General features: G+C 45.7%; 1 pseudogene across 1 annotated transcript; it reads left to right on the top strand.

Annotated features, from left to right (window-relative positions):
- Positions 1-1,587: 1,587 nt before the first annotated feature.
- On the top strand, positions 1,588-26,687 carry LOC311131075 (guanylyl cyclase C-like; annotated as a pseudogene). Its single transcript, XR_014615186.1, has 28 exons — positions 1,588-2,181; positions 6,451-6,563; positions 6,667-6,734; positions 7,206-7,420; positions 7,664-7,785; positions 9,845-9,944; positions 10,199-10,313; positions 10,436-10,577; positions 16,045-16,127; positions 16,203-16,311; positions 18,178-18,259; positions 18,445-18,547; positions 18,642-18,704; positions 22,125-22,196; positions 22,374-22,478; positions 22,559-22,645; positions 22,863-22,995; positions 23,240-23,377; positions 23,608-23,693; positions 23,943-24,034; positions 24,381-24,539; positions 24,706-24,898; positions 25,207-25,381; positions 25,567-25,665; positions 25,776-25,870; positions 26,007-26,083; positions 26,287-26,431; positions 26,555-26,687. The product of XR_014615186.1 is annotated as a guanylyl cyclase C-like (transcript).
- Positions 26,688-27,451: the final 764 nt, after the last annotated feature.

Here is a 27,451-nt window from a genome sequence, read left to right as displayed (position 1 = left end):
TCATTTGTTCGCCGACAAAAAGGAACTTCTTTCAAAGACACAATCCGCTCTTTTCTTAGTTACGTTCATGGTTACGTTACGTATGACGAAAGCGCGTAAGTGCAAGCCCTCAGACACCCATAGAGATTGTATTGAAAGCTCTGAAATTTGAAAAAAATAGATTTTACATGGGAGTCTATGACAGACTTCTGGGCGATTTTCAACCTGACTGAAATCGCCCCAAAAGGGGGGGGAGCCATTTGAAGCACGACTTTAGCCTGATTGGACATTACAACACTGATAACTACTGTTGCCGTGATATAATTGATTAGAAAAAAAATCCCTTCCTTTTCCCGTTTGGCAGTGCGTCGCCCATATCGCCCTATTGAACACACCGCCCCTGTGCACGAGGCTGACGGCATGATGCTGACGGCTCCCCTCTATTCCTACCCTCACTGCCAAATGAACGGTGTGGGTTATTGCTCAAGTGCAACCACCTACCTATTCAATCTAGCTCTGAATCAGAATTTGAAACAGAACTGAGTTCCAAAATGTTCTGACACTATTGGAGAGAGAGCGAGAGAGAGAGTGAAAGAGAGAGTGAGAAAGAGAGAGTCCACATTATGCCTACACATGGTTATGCTCTTATCTCGGCTGCCATTTGAAACAGAATGTAGAATTTAGAATTTGTCTTACAATTGTTCGAAGTGAAGTCAGAGTAGTTGCTCTACAGGTAAAAAAAAAAAAACGGTATATAAAGTCATGATGTTATCGTCAAACAAATCACTTCAAAAAGTCGGCTATGCGCATATTCGTCCACTCCAAAATACCCGCCACGAAGGGAAAGATGAAAGGAAAGATACATTTGTTACAGAACACCAAAAAGTGTAATGACATTCGGCAAACGTCATTAGGTCTACACTCTTGTAGCCTTAATTAATTGATGCGTCTTGCTGACAAAATGACCTTTTTCGTATACATTTATTTGGGGACACCTGAATAGGTGCTGGAATACATGGGGGGGCTCATCTCTCATTCAGGGTGGTTTAGCCCTTCCTGGCCCCCAGTAATTCCCATTGCCCCATAGGTCTAATAATAATAATATGCCATTTCGCAGACGCTTTTATCCAAAGCGACTTACAGTCATGCGTGCATACAATTTTATATTTTTTTTGTGTGTATGGGTGGTCCCGGGGATCGAACCCACTACCTTGGCGTTACAAGCGCCGTGCTCTACCAGCTGAGCTACAGAGGACCATGGCTGTGTACTGGCCTGTGTGTATTGTCATACAGTCTATGGTGGTTGTGTGATGTGTAGGGTTGGGGGCAATTTAGAAAGTAAACCCAATTCCTAATTTTCGTCATTGAAAAGCACTGAATTTCTGTGTACTTCCTGAATTGACTGGAATTGACCCGATCCCTGGTGATGTGAAGTGTGTGTGATTATTGGTTTATATGGACCTTGGAACAATGGTGAGAAGGTTATTATTGGCTGACCCCCTCCCTCCGTCTGTGTCAATTCCAGTTGTTCATTAACAGGTGAGTTAGGAAAGCACAGGTGAGTTGCCGAATCTAAGAGGAACAAAGCAGGTGTGTAGATCCATATAACCTTGTTTTGAAACAAAGCAGTGGAGAGATTTCATAGTCAGTCATTACATTTAAAAAACGTTGAGATATTCTGGGAACTACATTTTCATAGGCTGTTTTTGCACACATATTTTGTTTTCTTTTCAAACTGGAAAAAGTGTCTGGACTGAATGGAACATATGAAAGGAATATAGCGTCAGAATATTGAGATATTTGGAATACAAGAGGTGACAAGTAACAATATTTTTTGTTAAGTTTTTACTTTTTGGAATTAGTAGAACATTTCTGGCAATTGGATTTTGCCAACCCACAGCTCAAATGTCTTGTAATTGAACATCTCCTCAACAGAATTGGCAAGAGAAGAAGTCGTCTAGAATATTCTGTAGCCTATACATTCAGTCCTCAGAATGGCTTATAGAGCTTGGTCGCTGTGTGTCTGCTGGCTGGTGCTGATCGCAGGCCGATGCGAGGCGACCTACCCGCCCTGTCTGGATGGGATCATGATGAACGTGGTTCTGCTGGATGACGACATCTCTCCCTGGAGTATGAAGTTTGTCCGTGGCGCTGTGGAGAGTGCGATCCAGCTCGACGCTGAACTCACCTGCTGTCCAAACGGTAAATGTAATCATAATTGTACAACTGTAAATTAATAGTGAGATTACACAGGGTTTCTAGTTCAAGCCCAAACGCAGCTGATCCCCGTTAATTGGTAGTATGCAAGCACTTATATGGCAGGCTATAAAACAAGAACAACATAGATTTACAGGGGTATTCAACCGAGGTACTGCAGGGAGTCTGCTAATTACACTCACTGGAGCATAGCCGCTGAAAGTAGGGGTGCTGAGGATGGTGCAGCACTCCCTGAAAAATAAGAAAAAAAGTATTATATTTTTAACAATCTTTTTCACAAAGGTAGTGCAAAGGGGCCATTACTAGCATTAGCGGACCGATATAGAGGTCTGTAGTGCTGCCCAAACCTTTTTTCAGCATCTCTGCTTTGGCAAAAAATAGTAGTTGTATAGTTAAGAACAATATCTTGCAGGATTCAATAGTTGGAATTGTAAGAGTTGTTGCCCTGTCTCTTTCTCTACGATTGTCATTCTAATGGAATCCAGAATGAACAAAAGGTGCAAAGTTATGGTCGAAGACATAAAACATCCACATCAAATTTATTTATTGATCAGATAACATGGAAACAACCACTTTTTGAGCAGTATTAATTTACCATCCTAACAAACCCCTTAATTGAAATGTACATTATCGTATTGTACATAGGCTGGTCATCTAGGTTTGTACCTGTTAACTTTCCATCACCATGAAGGAAAACAATGCACAATACAGTAATTGAATACACTGAGACATCAAGTGGTTTGTGATGATGTGATGTGATGATGTGGCTCAGTTGGTAGAGCATGGTGCTTGCAATGATAGGGTTGTGGGTTCGATTCCCATGGGGGACCAGTATGAAAATGTTGCTCTGGATAAGAGAGTCTACTAAAAAGGAATGAATAGACCATTTCAGTTTTCACATAGAAATAAGTTGCATTTGCAAAGTATTTCAAGAAACTGGAAAACAGATATCTAGCAAGTATTTTTATATTCCACAAGTATTATCAGATTAACTGTTTTGTACAGATAATTATCAGACTCAAGTTACAAATGCTGGTAAACACTCAAATACATTTAGTTTAATTTAGTAGTGCACTGGGCCTTTACTGGTCCTGTATTAGCGGACCAATGTAGATGTCTTCAGCGCAGGCAAAACCCCCCCCAACCCCACACCCCCACCCCAAACTACTTCCCGTGGCTATTAGTGAACATGTGTTTGGAGTTACCGTTGTAGTTAAAAATAAAATAAAGTAATATTGGTCGCATACACATATTTACAAATGTTATCGTAGGTGCAGCGAAATGCTATTAGTCTATGTTAGAGTTGACACTTCTTCCAATTATAATGTGGGGACTGGGGAGGTCGATTACCAAATCTATTAATTTTAAAATGTTGATTACTTGTCTTTGCCATTATCATTCACCAGATGATAAGAGAAGATGTGGGAAAAAAACATGGGAAAAAACATGTTTTGCTAACATATGATGGGAGTCCCTGTCACGGCCGTCTTGAAAGGAAGCGGACCAAAGCGCAGCGTTTGTGGCGAACATGACTTTAATAGATGACGCACAAAATACAAAACAAAAGACGACTCATGAAGTCCACGGTTAACTAACCGAAACGGAACAAAAACCCACAACCCTCAAGAGAACACAAATAGTTTAAATATGGCTCCCAATCAGAGATAACGAGCCGACAGCTGACACTCGTTACCTCCGATTGGGAGTCACACGACACCACAATTAACTCACCCAAAACACCACCAACCGAATACACCCTATACAACAAACCCCACAACAAAACCCAACAAAACAAATACACCCTGGCTCAAATACAAAAGTCCCGGAGCCAGAGTGTCACAGTACCCCCCCCTAAAGGTGCGCACTCCGGGCGCACCAGCATACAGTCTAGGGGAGGGTCTGGGTGGGCGTCTGTCCACGGTGGCGGTTCTGGCCCTGGTCGTGGTCCCCACCCCACCTTAGTCACCACCCGCTTCCCTAGCCTCCTCCACATGACCACCCTCCAACTTACCCCACCTGGATTTAGGGGCAGCACCGGGCTAAGGGACAGCACCTGGCTAAGGGGCAGCACCGGACTAAGAGGCAGCACCAGGATAAGGGGCAGCACCGGGCTAAGGGACAGCATCGGGCTAAGGGACAGCCCCGGACTCAATGGCGGATCCTGGCTGGCTGGCTCTGGCGGATCCTGGCTGGACGGCTCTGGCGGATCCTGGCTGGCTGACGGATCTGGCTGCTCATGGCTGGCTGACGGATCTGGCTGCTCATGGCTGGCTGACGGATCTGGCTGCTCATGGCTGGCTGACGGATCTGGCTGCTCATGGCTGGCTGACGGATCTGGCTGCTCATGGCTGGCTGACGGATCTGGCTGCTCATGGCTGGCTGACGGATCTGGCTGCTCATGGCTGGCTGACGGATCTGGCTGCTCATGGCTGGCGGAAGGCTCTGGCTGATCCTGTCTGGCGGAAGGCTCTAGCGGCTCCGGTCTGGCGGACGGCTCTGAAGGCTCATGGCAGACGGGCGGCTTAGCAGGCTCAGTACAGATGGCCAGTTCAAGCGCCTTAGGGCAGACGGGCAGTTCAGACCCCGTTGGGCAGACGGCAGACTCTGGCCGTCTGAGGCGCACCGTAGGCCTGGTGCGTGGTGCCGGAACTGGAGGTACCGGGCTGAGGACACGCATCTCAGGGCTAGTGCGGGGAGAAGCAACAGGGCATGCTGGACCCTGGGGACGCACATAAGGCCTAGTGCGGAGAGCAGGAACAGGGCATGCTGGACCCTGGGGACGCACATAAGGCCTAGTGCGGAGAGAAGCAACAGGGCATGCTGGACCCTGGGGACGCACATAAGGGCTAGTGCGGAGAGCAGCAACAGGACGCACAGGACTCGGGGAACACACAGGAGGCTTGGTGCGTGGTGTAGGCACTGGTGGTACTGGGCTGGAGCGGGGAGGTGGCGCCGGAAATACCGGACCGTGCAGGCTTACTGGCCCCCTTGAGCACTGAGCCTGCCCAACCTTACCCGGGTTGATGCTCCCCGTCGCCCGACCAGTACGGGGAGGTGGAATAACCCGCACCGGCCTATGTGGGCGAACCGGGAACACCATGCGTAAGGCTGGTGCCATGTACGCCGGCCCGAGAAGACGCACTGGTAGCCGGATGCGTTGGGCCGGCTTCATGACATCTGGCTCAATGCTCACTCTAACCCGGCCGATACGTGGAGCTGGAATGTACCGAACCGGGCTATGCCTACGTACAGGAGACACCATGCGCTCTACTGCGTAACACGGTGTCTGCCCGTACTCTCGCTCTCCACGGTCAGTCCAGGGAGTAGGCGCAGGTCTCCTACCTGACTTCGCCACACTCCCTTTTAGCCCCCCCCCAAGAAATTTTTGGGTAGTACCCACGGGCTTCCAGCCTCGACTCCGTGCTGCCTCCTCATACCACCTCCTCTCGGCTTTAGCTGCCTCCAGCTCTTCACGAGGGCGGCAATATTCTCCCGGTTGTGCCCAAGGACCCTTTCCATCCAGTATCTCCTCCCATGTCCATGAATCCTTGATAGGCGTCCATAAATCCTGTTGCCGCTTGACACGCTGCTTGGTCCTTTTATGGTGGGTTTTTCTGTCACGGCCGTCTTGAAAGGAAGCGGACCAAAGCGCAGCGTTTGTGGCGAACATGACTTTAATAGATGACGCACAAAATACAAAACAAAAGACGACTCATGAAGTCCACGGTTAACTAACCGAAACGGAACAAAAACCCACAACCCTCAAGAGAACACAAATAGTTTAAATATGGCTCCCAATCAGAGATAACGAGCCGACAGCTGACACTCGTTACCTCCGATTGGGAGTCACACGACACCACAATTAACTCACCCAAAACACCACCAACCGAATACACCCTATACAACAAACCCCACAACAAAACCCAACAAAACAAATACACCCTGGCTCAAATACAAAAGTCCCGGAGCCAGAGTGTCACAGTCCCTAGGTTGCCGGTTTGCCAGTTTGCCTGGGCAGGGGTCCCTGAGCAAGAAAAGGTTGAAGAGCCCTGGTTTATAAGGATATCCTAGACCTACACTGTGTTATAGCTGTAAGGACCTTAGCTTTACCTCACAAAATGTAGCCTACTTAATTGTGTTATAACTTCTCTTATCAGCTGTCACGAGTGTTGATGTTCTTTGGCTGAATCACTATCTGTGGGTCCACAATTTGTGCTTTCATCATTATGGTGTATTGGCGTTTTCTTTGCCAAGGAGTGAAGCACAACCTGACTGCCAACTTCCGAGGGCTCGATACTAGTTTGTACAGCAATAAAGGCTGCCGAAGCAGCACCTGTGAGGTGGTGGAGACCGTGAAGAACCTAAATGTGAGTGTTAACCAACTCACACACGCACACAGACACACCCATACATACACACACTGTGTCGCTCAAATATTCACATATCTAAGCTGCTTCTCCTCTGTTTTAGAGGACAGGTGAGGTGGGCTGTGCTCTGCTGGGGCCCACCTGCTCCCATGCAACCTTTCAGATGGTTGAGTAAGTGTTGTGTTGCCGTGACACCCTATCCCTTTCTATCTATTTTACTTACCTCTATATATATCTCTCACTTGTATCCAACTCAATTACTTTTGCAGTTACATTCTAATAGCAGAGTAATTCATAAAAAAGTTTTATCTCTACCACTCTCTCTCTCTCTGTGTGTCTGTTCTCTATCCTTCTCTCTCTCTCTCTCTCTCTCTCTCTCTCTCTCTCTCTCTCTCTCTCTCTCTTCTCTCTCTCTCTCTCTCTCTCTCTCTCTCTCTCTCTCTCTCTCTCTCTCTCTCTCTCTCTCTCTCTCTCTTCTCTCTCTCTCTCTCTCTCTCTCTCTCTCTCTCTCTCTCTCTCTCTCTCTCTCTCTCTCTCTCTCTCTCTCTCTCTCTCTCTCTCTCTCTCTCTCTCTCTCTCTCTCTCTCTCTCTCTCTCTCTCTCTCTCTCTCTCTCTCTCCCTTCTATCTATCTATGTGCCAGTCTTGAGGTTGGTCTGGAGCTCAAAATGCCCATCATTTCAGCAGGCAGCTTTGCTCTGTCCTGTGACTACAAAGAATACCTGACTCGCATACTTCCCCCCGCACGCAAGATCTCCACCTTCTTCACAAAGTTTTGGGACTTCAAAATGATATCAAACCCAAGTGGTACACAGCCTCCCTATATAAGAAGCAGGAGAACACTGAGGACTGCTTCTGGTGAGTGAGTCACTTGTGAGTCGCCTTTGAGTTGCTTTTGAGTCACAAGTGTCCTGACTTGTATGTGAATTCTTTAAGTGTAATATGATGGAAAAGGGTGACGGTGGATATGAATTAGACGTGATTCTGTATGCTAATCTAATGGACACTTAGATGACTTTGAGACTATTTATTTGTGTCTATTTTATTTGCTTAGATGTGATGTTGATACTGATGTCATGGTATCTACACATCCCTCTCCAGGTATATCAATGCACTGGGTACAGCTTCAGCCCACTTTTCCTTACACATCAAAAAAACAAACGTTATAAGCAAAGCAGAGGATCTTAGAAAGGAATTAAGCTCAAAAAATAGGACAAGCAATTGTAAGTAAACCCACAACATGTAACACATCTGGGAGGATTGACACATACTGTAGATAGGGCAGTGAATGGACACATACTGTAGATAGGCAGTGAATTGACACATACTGTAGACGGAGCAGTGAATTGACACATACTGTAGATATGGCAGTGAATTGACACATACTGTAGACAGGGCAGTGAATTGACACATACTGTAGAACGGAGCAGTGAATTGACACATACTGTAGACGGAGCAGTGAATTGACACATACTGTAGATATGGCAGTGAATTGACACATACTGTAGACAGGGCAGTGAATTGACACATACTGTACACAGGGCAGTGAATTGACACATACTGTAGACAGGGCAGTGAATTGACACATACTGTAGACAGGGCAATGAATTGACACATACAGTGGGGAAAAAAAGTATTTAGTCAGCCACCAATTGTGCAAGTTCTCCCACTTAAAAAGATGAGAGAGGCCTGTAATTTTCATCATAGGTACACGTCAACAATGACAGACAAATTGAGAAAAAAGAATCCAGAAAATCACATTGTAGGATTTTTAATGAATTAAAAAAATAAGTATTTGGTCACCTACAAACAAGCAAGATTTCTGGCTCTCACAGACCTGTAACTTCTTCTTTAAGAGGCTCCTCTGTCCTCCACTCGTTACCTGTATTAATGGCACCTGTTTGAACTTGTTATCAGTATAAAAGACACCTGTCCACAACCTCAAACAGACACACTCCAAACTCCACTATGGCCAAGACCAAAGAGCTGTCAAAGGACACCAGAAACAAAATTGTAGACCTGCACCAGGCTGGGAAGACTGAATCTGCAATAGGTAAGCAGCTTGGTTTGAAGAAATCAACTGTGGGAGCAATTATTAGGAAATGGAAGACATACAAGACCACTGATAATCTCCCTCGATCTGGGGCTCCACGCAAGATCTCACCCCGTGGGGTCAAAATGATCACAAGAACGGTGAGCAAAAATCCCAGAACCACACGGGGGGACCTAGTGAATGACCTGCAGAGAGCTGGGACCAAAGTAACAAAGCCTACCATCAGTAACACACTACACCGCCAAGGACTCAAATCCTGAAGTGCCAGACGTGTCCCCCTGCTTAAGCCAGTACATGTCCAGGCCCGTCTGAAGTTTGCTAGAGTGCATTTGGATGATCCAGAAGAGGATTGGGAGAATGTCATATGGTCAGATGAAACCAAAATATAACTTTTTGGTAAAAACTCAACTCGTCGTGTTTGGAGGACAAAGAATGCTGAGTTGCATCCAAAGAACACCATACCTACTGTGAAGCATGGGGGTGGAAACATCATGCTTTGGGGCTGTTTTTCTGCAAAGGGACAAGGACGACTGATCCGTGTAAAGGAAAGAATGAATGGGGCCATGTATCGTGAGATTTTGAGTGAAAACCTCCTTCCATCAGCAAGGGCATTGAAGATGAAACGTGACTGAGTCTTTCAGCATGACAATGATCCCAAACACACCGCCCGGGCAACGAAGGAGTGGCTTCGTAAGAAGCATTTCAAGGTCCTGGAGTGTCCTAGCCAGTCTCCAAATCTCAACCCCATAGAAAATCTTTGGAGGGAGTTGAAAGTCCGTGTTGCCCAGCGACAGCCCCAAAACATCACTGCTCTAGAGGAGATCTGCATGGAGGAATGGGCCAAAATACCAGCTACAGTGTGTGAAAACCTTGTGAAGACTTACAGAAAACGTTTGACCTGTGTCATTGCCAACAAAGGGTATATAACAAAGTATTGAGAAACTTTTGTTATTGACCAAATACTTATTTTCCACCATAATTTGCAAATAAATTCATTAAAAATCCTACAATGTGATTTTCAGGAATTTTTTTCCTCATTTTGTCTGTCATAGTTGACGTGTACCTATGATGAAAATTACAGGCCTCTCTCATCTTTTTAAGTGGGAGAACTTGCACAATTGGTGGCTGACTAAATACTTTTTTCCCCCACTGTACTGTAGACAGGGCAGTGAACAGATACCAACAGTCTCCATTTCTATTTATTTCCCTCTCTCCTCTTCACTGTGTAGTGTTCATAGTGTGTGGGACACCAGAAGATATTGTGGACCTGAAGAATGGAACTATAGAGGCTGATCCGAGTGTTGTCTTCATCCTGATCAATCTTTACAAGTTAGTCCTCTCTCTCTGTCTCTGTCTCTGTCTCTCTCTCTCTCTCTCTCTCTCTCTCTATGTGTCTCTCTCTATGTCTCTCTCTCTCTCTCTCTCTCTCTCTCTGTGTATCTGTGTCTCTCCCCCTCTCTCTCTAATTTTTTCCTCTGAAAGAGTTCAAAGAGGCTTAATATTGTAATCGCCGTGCTTCAGTGAGTGTTTGAGAGCACCAGTGTTTTCAGTGTCATTGACAATGAACCCATGACTCCACACAGTGATAAGTACTACACCAATAAGTCCTCTATCCCTGCTATGAAGAACGTGTTGGTTCTCACCATGCCCAACTCTAGGAACTATACTGTGGACACAGACCTGGGCAACAACGTGACGGTGAGACTCCCTGCTGGGTTGAGGCCCTGTCTATCACTGTACTCTGAGGTATCCTATTCATCCTATTCCCTATATTGTGTACTACTTTTGACCAGGGCCCAATAAATCTGCCTTCTGTCCAGATGAATGACTACATGGCAGCGTACCATGATGCAGTGCTGCTGTTTGGTCAGGTGATGAGGAAGCTCTGGAACAAGCCTAAGTCTGAGCTCAACCCCATGGAGGTAGTCAACATCAACCACTTCAGAAACGTCTCCTTCAACGGTAAGAGACCAAGAAACAACACACCAAGCTGTGTGGTCTGGCCTGGAGATGTGGCCACCTGTGTGTGTATGTGTGTGTGTGTGTGTGTGTGTGTGTGTGTATATGTGTGTGTTAGTGGTGTACTGGTCAGCTGTTTGTTCACCCACACCCGCCCACAATTGGTAATAACCAATCCGCAACCGCCCGATAAAGTGAACCTTAACCGTAACACGCAAATATAGAAAATGTGTTGTAGGCCACAGTGAGAGACGGCAGAACAATTTTTTGACGGGGTGCAGGATTTCTTTTGCCTAATTTATATATGTTTCTGCTTATAATTTCCGATGTTTTGGTAGGGTATTTGTTAGTCAACTTGTCTATAATTAGATACATGCAGCTTCTCTTCTGTCATTTTATGTTGCCCTAGAAGACTAAATAAACCCTGAATAATTGTAAATCGATAGAATAAATGCTTCAATCTAGTTCAAATGAAATTTTATTTGTCACATACACGTGTTTAGCAGATGTTATAGCGGGTGTAGCGAAAATGCTTGTGCTTCTAGCTCCGACAGTGCAGTAATATCTAACAAGTAATATCTAACAATTTCACAACATATACCTAATACGCACAAAACTAGTAAGGAATGGAATTTAAGAAAAAATATATATATGGACAAGCAATGACAGAGCGGCATGGACTAAGATTATAGAATAGAATGCAGTATATACATATGAGATGAGTAGTGCAAGATATGTAAACATTATTAAAGTGACTGGTGTTCCATTTCTTAAAGTGGCCAGTGATTTCAATAGGCAGCAGTAGCCTCTAATGTGCTAGTGATGGCTATTTAACAGTCTGATGGCCTTGAGATAGAAGCTGTTTTTCATTCTCTCTGTTCCAGCTTTGATGCACCTGTACTGACCTCGCCTTCTGGATGATAGCGGGGTGAACAGGCAGTGGTTCGGGTGGTTGATGTCTTTGATGATCTTTTTGGACCTTCCTGTGACATTGGGTGCTGTATGTGTCTTGGAGGGCGGGTAGTTTGCCCCCAATAATGCGTTCGGCAGACCGCACCACCCTCTGGAGAGCCCTGCGGTGGCGGGCGGTGCAGTTGCCGTACCAGGTGGTGATACAGCCCGACAGGATACTCTCAATTGTGCATCTGTAAAAGTTTGTGAGGGTTTTAGGTGCCAAGCCAAATGTCTTCAGCCTCCTGAGGTTGAAGAGGCTCTGTTGTGCCTTCTTCACCACACTGTCTGCGTGGGTGGACCATTTCAGTTTGTCGGTGATGTGTACGCCTTGATAAGTTCCTTTCCTGAGGATGGCTCACCCCTCACAGTTCTGGGGGATTTCAACCTCCCTACGTCTACATTTGACTCATTTCTCTCTGCCTCCTTCTTTCCACTCCTCTCCTCTTTTGACCTCACCCTCTCACCGTCCCCCCCTACTCACAAGGCAGGCAATACGCTTGACCTCATCTTTACTAGATGCTGTTCTTCTACTAATCTCACTGCAACTCCCCTCCAAGTCTCCGACCACTACTTTGTATCCTTTTCTCTCTCCCTCTCCTCCAACACTAATCACTCTGCCCCTACACAGATGGTAATGCGCCGTCGCAACCTTCGCTCTCTCTCTCCTGCTACTCTCTCCTCTTCCATCCTATCATCTCTTCCCTCTGCTCAATCCTTCTCCCTCCAATCTCCTGATTCTGCCTCCTCAACCCTCCTCTCCTCCCTTTCTGCATCCTTTGACTCTCTATGTCCCCTATCCTCCCGGCCGGCTCGGTCCTCCCCTCCAGCTCCGTGGCTTGATGACTCATTGCGAGCTCACAGAACAGAGCTCCGGGCAGCTGAGCGGAAATGGAAGAAAACTAGACTCCCTGCGGACCTGGCATCTTTTCACTCCCTCCTCTCTACATTTTCTTCATCTGTTTCTGCTGCTAAGGCCACTTTCTACCACTCTAAATTCCAAGCATCCGCCTCTAACCCTAGGAAGCTCTTTGCCACATTCTCCTCCCTGCTGAATCCCCCCCCCCCCCCCCCTCCTCCCTCTCTGTGGATGACTTCGTCAACCATTTTGAAAAGAAGATTGACGACATCCGATCCTCGTTTGTTAAGTCAAATGACACTGCTGGTCCTGCTCACACTGCCCTACCCTATGCTTTGACTTCTTTCTCCCCTCTCTCTCCAGATAAAATCTTGCGACTTGTGATGGCAGGCCGCCCAACAACCTGCCCGCTTGACCCTATCCCCTCCTCTCTTCTCCAGACCATCTCCGGTGACCTTCTCCCTTACCTCACCTCGCTGATCAACTCATCCTTGACCGCTGGCTATGTCCCTTCCGTCTTCAAGAGAGCGAGAGTTGCACCCCTTCTCAAAAAACCAACACTCGATCCCTCCGATATCAACAACTACAGACCAGTATCCCTTCTTTCTTTTCTCTCCAAAACTATTGAGTGTGCCGTCTTTAGCCAACTCTCTTGCTATCTCTCTCAGAATGACCTTCTTGATCCAAACCAGTCAGGTTTCAAGACAGGTCATTCAACTGAGACTGCTCTTCTCTGTGTCACAGAGGCTCTCCGCACTGCTAAAGCTAACTCTCTCTCCTCTGCTCTTGTCCTTCTAGACCTGTCTGCTGCCTTTGATACTGTGAACCATCAGATCCTCCTCTCCACCCTCTCCAAGCTGGGCATCTCCGGCGCGGCTCACTCTTGGATTGCGTCCTACCTGACCGGTCGCTCCTACCAAGTGGCGTGGCGAGAAGCTGTCTCCGCACCACGTGCTCTAACCACTGGTGTCCCCCAGGGCTCAGTTCTAGGCCCTCTCCTATTCTCGCTATACACCAAGTCACTTGGCTCTGTCATATCCTCACATGGCCTCTCCTATCATTGCTACGCTGACGACACACAACTAATCTTCTCCTTTCCCCCTTCTGATAACCAGGTGGCGAATCGCATCTCTGCATGTCTGGCAGACATATCAGTATGGATGACGGATCACCACCTCAAGCTGAACCTCGGCAAGACGGAGCTGCTCTTCCTCCCGGGGAAGGACTGCCCGTTCCATGATCTCGCCATCACGGTTGACAACTCCGTTGTGTCCTCCTCCCAGAGTGCGAAGAGCCTTGGCGTGACCCTGGACAACACCCTGTCGTTCTCCGCTAACATCAAGGCGGTGACCCGATCCTGTAGGTTCATGCTCTACAACATTCGGAGAGTACGACCCTGCCTTACACAGGAAGCGGCACAGGTCCTAATCCAGGCACTTGTCATCTCCCGTCTGGATTACTGCAACTCGCTGTTGGCTGGGCTCCCTGCCTGTGCCATTAAACCCCTACAACTCATCCAGAATGCCGCAGCCCATCTGGTGTTCAACCTTCCCAAGTTCTCTCACGTCACCCCGCTCCTCCGCACACTCCACTGGCTTCCAGTTGAAGCTCGCATCTGCTACAAGACCATGGTGCTTGCCTACGGAGCTGTGAGGGGAACGGCACCTCCGTACCTTCAGGCTCTGATCAGTCCCTACACCCAAACGAGGGCACTGCGTTCATCCACCTCTGGCCTGCTGGCTCCCCTACCTCTGCGGAAGCATAGGTCCCGCTCAGCCCAGTCAAAACTGTTCGCTGCTCTGGCACCCCAATGGTGGAACAAGCTCCCTCACGACGCCAGGACAGCGGAGTCACTCACCACCTTCCGGAGACATTTGAAACCCCACCTCTTTAAGGAATACCTGGGATAGGATAAAGTAATCCTTCTACCCCCCCCCCCCTTTACTCCAACCCCCCCCCCCCCCAAAAAAAAATAATATACAAAAAAAATAATAAAACAAAAATACAAATTTGTAAAGTGGTTATCCCACTGGCTATAAGGTGAATGCACCTATTTGTAAGTCGCTCTGGATAAGAGCGTCTGCTAAATGACGTAAATGTAAATGTAAAAATGTACGCCAAGGAACTTGAAGCTTTCCACCTTCTTCACTGCGGTCCCGTCGATGTGGATAGGGGGGTGCACCCTCTGCTGTTTCCTGAAGTCCACGATCATCTCCTTTGTTTTGTTGACGTTGAGTGAGAGGTTATTTTCCTGGCACCACACTCCCAGAGCCCTCACCTCCTCCCTGTAGGCGGTCTCATCATTGTTGGTAATCAAGCCTACTACTGTTGTGTCGTCTGCAAACTTGATGATTGAGTTGGAGGCGTGCTTGGCCACGCAGTCATGGGTGAACAGGGAGTACAGGAGGGGGCTGAGCATGCACCCTTGTGGGGCCCCAGTGTTGAGGATCAGCGAAGTGGAGATGTTGTTTCCTACCTTCACCACCTGGGGGCGGCACGTCAGGAAGTCCAGGACCCAGTTGCACAGGGCGGGGTTCAGACCCAGGGCCCCCGAGCTTAATGATGAGCTTGGAGGGTACTATGGTGTTGAATGCTGAGCTATAGTCAATAAACAGCATTCTTACCGAGGTAACATTTTCTCTGTCATCTCTGCTTATTTTGCAGAGCAAAGAAGAGTTAGTGTTGATAACTGGAGTTCATTGGGACGGAGTACTTTTAACTCCATTAAGAGTAACCAGAGACAGGGAGTTAAATATATCAAGTTATCCACAGATCTGGGAGGGGCCTCATTGTCATATTTCCCAGCATGCTCTGTTGCAGGTTGATAAAAAAAAAAAATGTTTCAATATCTGTGTTTTGCACATTGATTGCTTTTGATCTTATGCTACAGAAAGATAAGAAATGTAAATCTGCAAGTGGTTGGAATTCTAGCAACCGTTAGTGAGATAGTTGTTCCAGTTTACATGGTGTAGGTAGTCTCCATCTTGTGTACTTTTGGCCCTACTCTGACAGTTGTGAGTGATGCAAAAGTGCTGGCCATCTTCCTGCAAGTTGGCTTCCAACGTACTGTAGGTTGGATATCACATTTCCAACCACCATAAGGTGATACATTAAGAAATATTCAGATAAGGCTTTAGACCCTTATAACTCAAAGGAAGTAAACTGAAAGATAAATGTACTCTGTAGTTGAATGTTAATTAAAAAACACAGACAAAGTGTAAAATGGCAAGGGAGTTGATTAAAAACGACACTGAAAATAGTAAATTGGCAAATTGATTATTTTTTGTTTTTTGGTCTTAATTTAAGGTTAGGGTTAGGTATAAGGTTAGCAGTGTGGTTAGGGTTAAGGTTAGGGTTAGGTTTAAAATCACATTTTAAGAACAGAAATTGTAGAAATGGGCGGGGTTTAGGACTTTGTGGCTGTGGTAACTAGTGACGACCCCATTTCAGTTTATCAATTGCAGGAAAAAGCTGTTTCAGGTGTTTGAAAAATGCAGAATTCTCCACCCCCCAGACATCCTCACGTACCCTCAGATTTTTGGGGTGCATGACGCCCCTGTCTATGTGTGTGTTTGTGTGTGTGTGTGTGCGTGCGTGTGTGTGTGTGTGTGTAGTTATGTAGTTCTGTGTAGTGTAAATTGTGTATGTGTTTCCATGCAGGCATTGCAGGCCACTACAAGCTGGATGACTATGGGGACAGAGACGTGAATTTTTCAGTTATTTACACCACCACTGACAACAAGGTAGGTCAGCTATCATGTATATCATATGATTCTATTGTGTCAAAGTTAATGTTCTAACTCCTGTCTCCTCCGCAGTATGAAACTTTATTTATATTCAACACTGCCTACAACTACACCAAGGTCGTCAACAGTAACCCATCCTTCATCTGGGGCAGATGCCTCCCAGATGACACTCCATCCCAGCGTATGTGCTCAACACACACACACACACACACACACACACACACACACACACACACACACACACACACACACACGACTCAACTTGTGCATCTGAGTCTGGCTTGTTTTTCCCTAATACATGAGCCACACCCATCGTGACTGGCTTAGTTGAAAGCATTAACTGATCATCAGCTTGTCATTCTTGATAGATAAGACAGAAATGGGACAATCCGGTGCCGAACTGGTGTTGAGGGATCAAACTCCAGCTTCAATGTACAGTACAGTTTTTTACAATCACTTTGGCACTAATTTCAGAACCTTGACGTCATTTTTCAAAACTCTAGACACAAAACTCACAACCAATGATCACAATGCACATTTTTCAAAACTCTAACACTTTTTTCAATTGCTTGGATATCATACAATACACATTAAACTAAGATCATTTGTTCATTTAACAAAAGTCACCTGTTCAATATGACACAACTTAACATCAAAGTACTACTATTTCAAAAGGCAATTCACACATTACATTTCAGATGAGTGTCTATTCATTTCATTACAATTATCCAACTATCAATTGATACAACTGCTCAAAATGATAAGTAACTGTTGCATTGCTCTTAATGCATAGTTGTATGGAAACAGACAAACAATATTCCATGTTTAGATCATGAAAGTTTCAAAGTAACGAGATTCATTGTCACCAATTAGCGTGGAGCATGAACCAATTAGACTACGTTATCTATGGATGTAATATTTCATCATCATTCTTTATCAGACACCATTTCTATGGTCCCCTTGTAACCTTCCTTGATGAGCTCGATCAGGCCTGTAGAGCTGGTGGCGTGACCTATGTCATTGTGTGGGATAATGTCAGGTTCCACCATGCTCATATGGTGCAAGCATGGTTTCAGGCCCATGCACAATTTACCACCCTGTATTTACCCCCATACTCTCCTTTCCTTAACCCGATTGAGGAATTTTTCTCCACATGGAGATGGAAGGTTTATGATAGGCGCCCTCATGAACAAGTCACTCTTCTCCAGGCCATGGATGACGCATGCAATGACATCACGGCAGACCAGTGTCAGGCCTGGATTCGCCATGGCCAAAGGTTTTTTCCAAGATGTTTGGCTAATGAAAACATCCATTGTGATGTAGATGAGAACCTGTGGCCAAAACCACAAGACAGAGTTGATGAAAATGTAGAAGTACAGTAATCACTCCTATGTTTTGCTTTTTACAGTACAAGCAAGCAAGTTGAGGAACACTGCATTTGATGTTTTACAGTACTGTAATGTTTTTCATCAATATATTTCAGATTTTGTTAAATGATTCCACTGTGTCTGTAGTATTCTCTCTACTACTGCAGTACTTTTACAGGGATGTATTTACATGTAGTACCATAAAGAAACATGTATCACCTATTTTGTACTACAATATGTAATGATCGTACGAACAATGACACAGTGAAACTATCGGTTGCTTGTGTGTGGGTGATCTAAATTAACGTTTCATTGGTATTTCACAATAAATTAGTTTTTTGAACCAATAATTGTGCAAGTGCAAGATTTCTTTAAAGATATGAATGCACAATGCAATGTTTTGAACATTGGACAGCCTGTGTTACAAGTGATGACCGTTTTGAGTTTTGTGTCTAGAGTTTTGAAAAATGACGTCAAGGTTCTGAAATTAGTGCCAAAGTGATTGTAAAAAACTGTAATACAAACTCAATTACCCCCTGGCCTGAACACTCATTGAGACGCTTTACAGTCTTTTTTATTGGTCTGCTCATCGCATCGAATACGTAGTAATGCCCGAGCGACACAGTGTGTATGTGTATGTGTGCCTAGGTCTAACTAGTGCGGTGTGCCCCCCCCCCCAGGTTCGAAGGAGCATGACATCATTGTCATTGTCTTAGGTGTCACTGTGGTGGGGGTGGCTACCATTGCTTTCATCTTCTACAGGTAAGAGTTGGATAACAGATAGCAGCGGAGTGTGAGAGAGGTCTCGCTCATAGAAATATAATTACTAGAACAGGGATCTGGGGTTCAAACCATCACAGATAATTTACTTGAATGGGGGATCTCCATTCTAGTAATTATATTTATATGAGGGAGACCTCTCACACTGTGCTGCTATTTGTTACCAGGCAGAACCACAGAGAGCGACGGCTGAGGAAGAGATGGTCTCACATCCACTCTGACCTCATCACCCCGCTGGAGTACAATGAACGCAGCCTGGTCTCCCTCAAGGTCAGCTTGTCATCAGTGTGCGACGACCCCTGAAAGTTAAGTCACATTTTCCAGTACGTCTTCTAACCCCTTTCTCTGTCTGTTTGTTTGTCAGATTGACGAAGACCACAGGAAAAACACAAGTTATAACATCCGCCAAGGACACTATGATAAAAAGGTAACTCAAACTTTTGCATAAAACCACCAGAGCCATATATATACTGTATATATATATATATATATATATATATATATATATATATATATATATATATATATATATATATATATATATACACTACCATTCAAAAGTTTGGGGTCACTTAGTAATGTCCTTGATTCCATGAAAACATACATGAAATTAGTTTGAATAGGAAATATAGCAAAATTAATCGGAAATGTAGTCATTGACAAGGTTAGAAATAATGATTTTTAATTGAAATAATAATTGTGTCCTTCAAACTTTGCTTTCGTCAAAGAATCCTCCATTTGCAGCAATTACAGCCTTGCAGACCTTTGGCATTCTAGTTGTCAATTTGTTGAGGTAATCTGAAGTTGGATTGGCTTGATGGGCACTTCTTACGTACCATACGGTCAAGCTGCTCCCACAAAAGCTCAATAGGGTTGCGATCCGGTGACTGTGCTGGCCACTCCATTATAGACAGAATACCAGCTGACTGCTTCTTCCCTAAATAGTTATTGCATAGTTTGGAGCTGTGCTTTGGGTCATTGTCCTGTTGTAGGAGGAAATTGGCTCCAATCAAGCGCCGTCCACAGGGTATGGCATGGCGTTGCAAAATGGAGTGATAGCCTTCCTTCTTCAAGATCCCTTTTACCCTGTACAAATCTCCCACTTTACCACCACCAAAGCACCCCTAGACCATCACATTGCCTCCACCATGCTTGACAGATGGCATCAAGCACTCCTCCAGTATCTTTGCATTTGGTCTGCGTCTCACAAATGTTCTTCTTTGGGACCCGGACACCTCAAACTTCGATTTGTCTGTCCATAACACTTTTCCAATCTTCCTCTGTCCAGTGTCTGTGTTCTTTTGCCCATCTTAATCTTTTCTTTTTATTGGCCAGTCTGAGATGTGGCTTTTTCTTTGCAACTCTGCCTAGAAGGTAAGCATCCCGGAGTCGCCTCTTCACTGTTGACGTTGAGACTGGTGTTATGCTGGTACTATTTAATGAAGCTGCCAGTTGAGGACCTGTGAGGCGTCTGTTTCTCAAACTAGACACTCTAATGTATTTGTCCCCTTGCTCAGTTGTGCACCGGGGCCTCCTACTCCTCTTTCTATTCTGGTTAGAGCCAGTTTGCGCTGTTCTGTGAAGGGAGAAGTACACAGCGTTGTACTTCAGTTTCTTGGCAATTTCTCGCATGGAATAGCCTTCATTTCTCAGAACAAGAATAGACTGATGAGTTTCAGAAGAAAGTAATTTATTTCTGGCCATTTTGAGCCTGTAATCGAACCCACAATTGCTGATGCTCCAGATACTCAACTAGTCTCAAGAAGGCCAGTTTTATTGCTTCTTTAATCAGCGCAACTGTTTTCAGTTGTGCTAACATAATTGCAAAATGGTTTTCTAATGATCAATTAGTCTTTTAAAATGATAAACTTGGATTAGCAAACACAAAGTACACAGGACTGATGGTTGCTGATAATGGGCCTCTGTACGCCTTTGTAGATATTCCATTAAGAAGCAGCCGTTTCCAGCTACAATAGCCATTTACAACATTAACAATGTCTACACTGTATTTCTGATCAATTTGATGTTATTTTAATGGACAAAAAAATGGCTTTTCTTTCTAAAACAAGGACATTTCTAAGTGACCCCAAACTTTTGAACCGTAGTGTATGTAGGTTACAGGAACAACCACGGCTCAGGGACTGATACATTGGTCTGGTTAGGTGTATTGTAGTCTCATGTTGCCAGACTCCGCAAACTCGTCAAGTCCTTCACTTTGACACTTGAAGCAGGATCTTGAGGGAGCTGGATATGGAAGTCAGGTGTTCTGAGGCTACTGCTGTTGTCATGGTGATCGAGGGCAGGTGTACTGAGGCTACTGCTGTTGTAATGGTGATGGACATCAGGTGTACTGAGGCTACTGCGGTTGTCATGGTGATGGAGGTCAGGTGTACTGAGGCTACTGCTGTTGTAATGGTGATGGACATCAGGTGTACTGAGGCTACTGCGGTTGTCATGGTGATGGATGTCAGGTGTACTGAGGCTACTGCTGTTGTCATGGTGATGGAGGTCAGGTGTACTGTGGCTACTGTTGTTGTCATGGTGATGGAGGTCAGGTGTACCGAGGCTACTGCTGTTGTCATGGTGATGGAGGTCAGGTGTACTGAGGCTACTGCTGTTGTCATGGTGATGGAGGTCAGGTGTACTGAGGCTACTTCTGTTGTCGTGGTGATGGACATCAGGTGTACTGAGGCTACTGCTGTTGTCATGGTGATGGAGGTCAGGTGTACTGTGGCTACTGTTGTTGTCATGGTGATGGATGTCAGGTGTACTGAGGCTACTGCTGTTGTCATGGTGATGGAGGTCAGGTGTATTGAGGCTACTTCTGTTGTCATGGTGATGGACATCAGGTGTACTGAGGCTACTGCTGTTGTCATGGTGATGGAGGTCAGGTGTACTGAGGCTACTGCTGTTGTCATGGTGATGGAGGTCAGGTGTACTGTGGCTACTGTTGTTGCATGGTGATGGAGGTCAGGTGTACTGAGATTACTGCTGTTGTCATGGTGATGGAGGTCAGTTTACTGAGGCTACTGCTGTTGTCATGGTGATGGAGGTCAGGTGTACTGTGGCTACTGCTGTTGTCATGGTGATGGACATCAGGTGTACTGAGGCTACTGCTGTTGTCATGGTGATGGAGGTCAGGTGTACTGAGGCTACTGCTGTTGTCATGGTGATGGAGGTCAGGTGTACTGTGACTACTGCTGTTGTCATGGTGATGGAGGTCAGGTGTACTGAGGCTACTGCTGTTGTCATGGTGATGGAGGTCAGGTGTACTGAGGCTACTGCTGTTGTCATGGTGATGGAGGTCAGGTGTACTGAGGCTACTTCTGTTGTCATGGTGATGGACATCAGGTGTACTGAGGCTACTGCTGTTGTCATGGTGATGGAGGTCAGGTGTACTGAGGCTACTGCTGTTGTCATGGTGATGGAGGTCAGGTGTACTGTGGCTACTGTTGTTGCATGGTGATGGAGGTCAGGTGTACTGAGATTACTGCTGTTGTCATGGTGATGGAGGTCAGGTGTACTGAGGCTACTGCTGTTGTCATGGTGATGGAGGTCAGGTGTACTGTGGCTACTGTTGTTGTCATGGTGATGGGGGTCAGGTGTACTGAGATTACAGCTGTTGTCATGGTGATGGAGATCAGGTGTACTGAGGCTACTGCTGTTGTCATGGTGATGGAGGTCAGGTGTACTGAGGCTACTGTTGTTGTCATGGTGATGGAGGTCAGGTGTACTGAGGCTGCTGTTGTTGTCATGATGATGGAGGTCAGGTGTACTGTGGCTACTGTTGTTGTCATGGTGATGGAAGTCAGGTGTACTGAGGCTACTGTTGTTGTCATGGTTTCAGATTGTGATCCTGAAGGAGCTGAAGCACTCGGATGGGAACTTTAACGAGAGTCAGAGGATAGAACTCAACTCGGTGAGTCACCGATTACACAGCAAGTCTGTTAACGTACAGTAGGCTACTCAAGGGTATCAAGTATGCATTTCTACGTGTGTTCATGTGGTATCTTTGTTTATTTTATTTTATTTTATTTTATATTTTATTTTATTATAACTCCTATTGCTTATTATACCCATCCTTCCTGATTTACAGCTTCTGCATATTGACTACTACAACCTGACTAAGTTCTATGGCACAGTCAAGTATGATCATGGTGTGTTTGGGGTGTTCGAGTACGGCGAGAGGGGATCCCTAAAGGTGAGAAACACACACACAAGCGGCCACATGCACGCGTGCACACACACACACTTTGACCTTTGACCCTCTTCCTTCCTCAGTATGTGCTGAATGACAAGATCTCGTACCCGGAGGAGACCTTCATGGACTGGGAGTTTAAGATCTCTGTCATGTACGACATTGCTAAGGTGACCTGGCAACAACTCTAGTCTGCTGTTAGTTTGTATGAGCTCAGAAGATGTCAACTCAAGATGACCCCTGACCCCAAGTTGGAACCTTAGACAATAATTTTGATCTAGTCAATATTGATATACATTTCTGAAAGTGCTTCGATCCGTTTGGGAACGCTGAGTCATTGAAATACTGTAAGTTCAAAGACAAAACCTCCTTTCTTCCTCTCCACAGGGTATGTCCTACCTCCACTCCAGTGACATCCAGGTCCACGGCCGTCTCAAGTCCACTAACTGTGTGGTGGACAACCGCATGGTGGTCAAGATCACTGACTTTGGCTGCAACACCATTCTAGACCCAGGCAGAGGTAGGAACTATTTATTCTGTAGGGCTAGCTTGCTAGCATAGTTAGCGTTCATGCCATACACATCCCCTGAGGTCTGTCTGTCCTAGGACTGTTTCTTTCTGTCTTATCCCTTATTTTTGAGCTATTTTCTTTTACCTATCCTCCCCTATCCCGAATCCCCTCACTCCATCACTCTATTCTCCATCCTTTCCCTCCCTCCTCTCCTCCCCCTCTCTCCTTTTATCTGGCCCTCTCTCTCCATCAGACCTGTGGACAGCTCCAGAGCACCTGCGTAGACAGGGGATCTCCCAGAAGGGGGATGTCTACAGCTTTGCCATCATCGCCCAGGAGATAGTTCTCAGGAGGAGCACCTTTTACACCGAGGCCTGCTCCGACGGCGCAGGTTAGACACATTCCTATATAACACCTTATATAGAAACTTGCAGCCAAATCAATGCATCAGTTCCGCTATACTGTAATCACCCTTGTTTAGAATTTGGCACTTTGATGTGGTGCTGCATTTCATTCTGGGGAATTATCGACCCCTCCTGGCCAAATGTAGCATTGTTCAGTTGAGCGCCACATAGTGTAGCAGAAAAACAAGACGCTCACATGTTGTTCTGTCTTCATCAGAGAAAATGGCCAGAGTGCAGTACCCCAGCGAAACCTATTTCAGACCTGATCTGAATGTTGAGACTGCAGGAGAAAAAGAATTGGAGGTAAGATTGGCATTTATTTGTTTGTGTGTTTGTCTGTGTGTCTATCATAGAGAGAGGGAGAGAGAGAGGGTTGAGAGAGAGAGAGATGAGAGGAGACAGAGAGAGAGAGAGCGAGAGAGGAGAGAAGACAGACAAACAGACAGAGAGAGAGAGAGAGAAAGGGGGGAGGAACAGATTTACAGTATGGAGAAAGATATGTATAGAGATAGAGTCTGAAATCCACTTGTGTTTTTTCCTCCATGCCCACAGGTGTACATGCTGATGAAGATGTGCTGGGATGAGACCCCAGAGCGAAGGCCTGACTTTAAGAAGATGGAGAGCTCACTGGGGAAGATCTTCAGGTACCAGCTACCTACTTTTATCTCTCTTTTATTGGATAGAGCTAAACACTTGCCAGGCCATTTGATCAGAAAGGTGAAGAATCACTGTACAAAGATGGTAAAATATCTCTGTAACATGATAAATGGTCAAAATGGAGTTGTAGAGATATGAGTGAGAGGGAGCATGGTTATGGCTTGCAGTGCTTCATTAATATTTAATTACTGTAGAGCTGCACCATTCCCTTCATTTAAGAGACATTTGAGAAACACCTCACAAGGGCAACACCTACATTGAAAAGTGGTGTGTGTGTGCGCATGTGTGCGTGTGTGTGTATGTGTGACTGATCCTTTCTCCTGTTCTCCACAGTAACCTGCACAACCAGGCTAATGAGAGTTACATGGACAACCTGATCCGTCGTCTACAGATGTACTCCAGGAACCTGGAGCACCTGGTGGAGGAGAGGACAGCGCTGTACAAGGCTGAGAGAGACAGGGCCGACTGCCTCAACTTCATGCTGCTGCCTGGGTCAGTCAACAACAACAACAACAATTAACAGATATCCACACACAGTTCAATGCTCCTGTTGTTTTATTAAGTGCAATGTTTTGACCAGAAGGTCTTTGCCAGACTGCACAACCAGAAAACCACTTTAAGACCAGCAAATTACTTCTCTCCATCTCTCTCGCTCCAGTCCTGTGGTGCGTTCTCTGAAGGAGACGGGCAGTGTGGAGCCAGAGCTGTTTGAGGAGGTGACGGTGTACTTCAGCGACATCGTGGGCTTCACCACCCTGTGCCAGTACAGCACCCCTATGGAAGTGGTGGACATGCTCAACGACATCTACAAGGGCTTCGACAGCATCCTCGACCACCACGACGTATACAAGGTTAGGTTAGGGATAGGGTTAGTGTTGTGGTTTAGGGTTAGGGTTGTGGTTTAGGGTTAGTGTTGTGGTTTAGGGTTAGGGTTGTGGTTTAGGGTTAGGGTTGTGGTTGAAGCTAGGGTTGTGGTTGAGGGTTAGGGTTGTGGTTTAGGTTAGGGTTGAGGCTAGGGTTTTGGTTGTGGTTGAAGCTAAGGTTGAGGCTAGGGTTAGGGTTGTGGTTGAGGTTAGGGTTGTGGTTGAGGTTAGGGTTGTGGTTGAGGCTAGGGTTAGGGTTGTGGTCCAATCTAATCTTCCTTTTTGTCCTGTGTCAGGTGGAGACGATAGGTGATGCGTACATGGTGGCGTCAGGGTTGCCGCGGCGGAACGGTAACAGGCACGCGGTGGACATCTCCCGCATGGCCCTGGACATTCTGGCATTTATGGGGACCTTCCAGCTCAGACACCTGCCGGGGCTACCTGTGTGGATCCGCATTGGGATGCACTCAGGTACCCCTAGTCCCTCAAGTCCCTATCCTGAATTCATGAAACCTCCCATCTTTCTCCTCTCTATATCATCAATGCAAGCCTCCTTGGTCTCTGCGCTTTCCTTCTCCCTCCTTCCTGTAACTTCCCTCACTCTCTCCCTCTGTCTGTCATCAATAACCCCCTTATGCTTGCTACTTGTTCCCTAGGCCCCTGTGCAGCAGGAGTGGTGGGGATAAAGATGCCCAGATACTGCCTGTTTGGAGACACAGTCAACACTGCCTCTAGCATGGAGTCAACAGGACATCGTAAGCAGGCTACAGGAACACTAGAGATATCCATACCAACTCCATACAAACATGTCATATCAGCTGTCATGGCAGATGAGTAAAATACAACTCTGTCTCTCTCCATCCAGCCTTGAGAATCCACATCAGTCAGCCCACCATCAGCATCCTACAGAGGACAGACTGCAAGTTTGAGTACGAGAAGAGAGGGGAGACTTTCCTCAAGGTATGGACATGGCACATGCTGCTTTGCCGTTTGTCATGATAGAATCATACAGATTTTTTTGCTGTCATTTGTACTGTGTAGTTCTCTTATCTACTGAGTTGAATATCATGTAAGAGTGTGTGTATGTGTATCCCAGGGTAAAGGCACAGAGTTGACCTACTGGTTGACAGGTGAAACAGGAGAGGACTACAACCTGCCAACGCCCCCGACAGCGTGAGTTAACCTCCTGCTAATGTACGTGCTCCCCTATAATTGTACATCACTAGAGGTACACGTCATATTTACATCTATATTATTAACTTCTACCTTCTATGTCCTTCTTCCATTTTGTAGGATAAACAGAGATCATTAGAGATACATATCTATGTAGATCTATATACTGTAATTAACTCCTATGTCCTTGTCCCTCCCTGCAGGGAGAACTGCCAGCGTCTGCAGCAGGATCTGGCCCAGATGATCCAGAAGTGTCTGGACAACCGTTCGCTGGGGTCAGAGGTCATGGAGAAGAGGAACACCCTGTCCATGAGGCAGAGGAGGGTGGGGAGTGATGGAGGGACGGAGGGGAGAGTGGAGGGTGGGGAGGGACGGAGGGGGGAGAGGAGGGTGGGGAGGGACGGAGGGACGGAGGGGAGAGAGGAGGGTGGGGAGGGATGGAGGGGGGTGGGGAGGGACGGAGAGGAGCAGGGGGGAGAGGAGGAGGATGGCGATGACCAGCCGGAGTACCTCCATCTGGCTACCGTTGACAACTTCACTACTTTCTTGTAGTTATTTTGATCAGGAGAAATACGGTTATTATTCAAATGTATTTGACTTTAGTTTTCACACAATCTATTTATCTATCTACATACATATTCCTTTTAACGGACTGCAATATATGTAGACCATTATTGATAATTTTTTACTCTGATAAATAAAAACAAGGTATAATTTCTCATTTAAGAACAAATGACATTGAAACTTTATTTCTTTATGTGGTTATATTTACAGTTGTTGGAATCATTCCTGTACAGCATGTTACCAATGTAGTTGATGGGATTGAAAACATTTATCATGTTTCATTGAACCTGTAATAGTTCACTGAGGCATTACAATTCCTATACGTCACGGATGTCTGAGATGTTATGGGTGTATCTGAGTACATTGATGCTTTAGTTGAAGGGAGTAGGAAGGAAGCTCTCACTCGCGCTGATATTCTACAGTGAATTATAAATGACAATGCACAATTGTCTGAGATATATATATATATATTACACACACACACACACAGTGTCTTGCGAAAGTATTCACCCCCCTTGGCATTTTTCCTATTATGTTGCCTTACAACCTGGAATTAAAATTGATTTTGGGGGGGATTTGTATCATTTGATTTACACAACATGCCTACCACTTTGAAGATGCAAAATATATTTTTTTGTGAAACAAACAAGAAATAAGACAAAAAAAACAGAAAACTTAAGCTACAAGTCTCTTGGGGTATGTCTCTATAAGCTTGGCACATCTAGCCACTGGGATTTTTGCCCATTCCTCAAGGCAAGGCAAAACTGCTCCAGCTCCTTCAAGTTGGATGGGTTCCGCTGGTGT

This window comes from Coregonus lavaretus, assembly GCF_964263955.1.
Source record: "Coregonus lavaretus genome assembly, chromosome: 1".
NCBI lineage: Eukaryota > Metazoa > Chordata > Actinopteri > Salmoniformes > Salmonidae > Coregonus > Coregonus lavaretus.
Note: the sequence above shows the minus strand (reverse complement) of the source record. Positions and strands in the feature narration are given on the sequence as shown.